Here is a 664-nt window from a genome sequence, read left to right as displayed (position 1 = left end):
CGAGATGAACTTTGAGCAAAACCACTGTAAAATATATCTAGGATTTCACCCACCAGGTCTAGACTGTAAAATGTGGCATCAAACTCCACACCCTAATTTGATTACTAACCCACTCAACCTCCCAGCCTCCCAGGGAGGTTAAAAGTGTTGGGTTTATGACGGTGCTCTTGAAGATAAAGTGTACAATCAATGTAGTGCTAAAACATAGCTTTACTCTGCAAAATGCTTATAGCTTCAGCTAGCAGCTACTACTAAAAATGTTGAATGTCTGCACCTTAACCATCTCATCCTAAAGTTCAATTAGCAAACACTTTCAATCAGATAGATTATTAGACTTAAATTGATAGATATAATGGATTTAACAATGTAATGAATATATATAATTATAATGGATTAATCACATTAAGATTTATAAGTGAACAGAGATCAGCCAGAAATGAATATAAATCAAGACTGGAAAGTGAATAGCATGACAATAGTCAACATTACATACATTGGAATTCTGCAAAAAATTGAATGCTTCTGTTGACGTGATGGATTGTTAGCTTGTTATTTAGGTGTACTCACATATTAAAGTAATCCCTTATTAGCTGTTCCACTTGTGCAACATAGAAGTCTATCATTTCAGCAGAATAGTACCATCAGAACAAAGCCCTTCAGAGTA

Source organism: Electrophorus electricus, chromosome 13 (genome assembly GCF_013358815.1).
Source record: "Electrophorus electricus isolate fEleEle1 chromosome 13, fEleEle1.pri, whole genome shotgun sequence".
Taxonomy (NCBI): Eukaryota; Metazoa; Chordata; class Actinopteri; order Gymnotiformes; family Gymnotidae; genus Electrophorus; species Electrophorus electricus.
The sequence above is the reverse complement of the archived record's forward strand: the minus strand, read 5'-3'. Positions refer to the sequence as shown.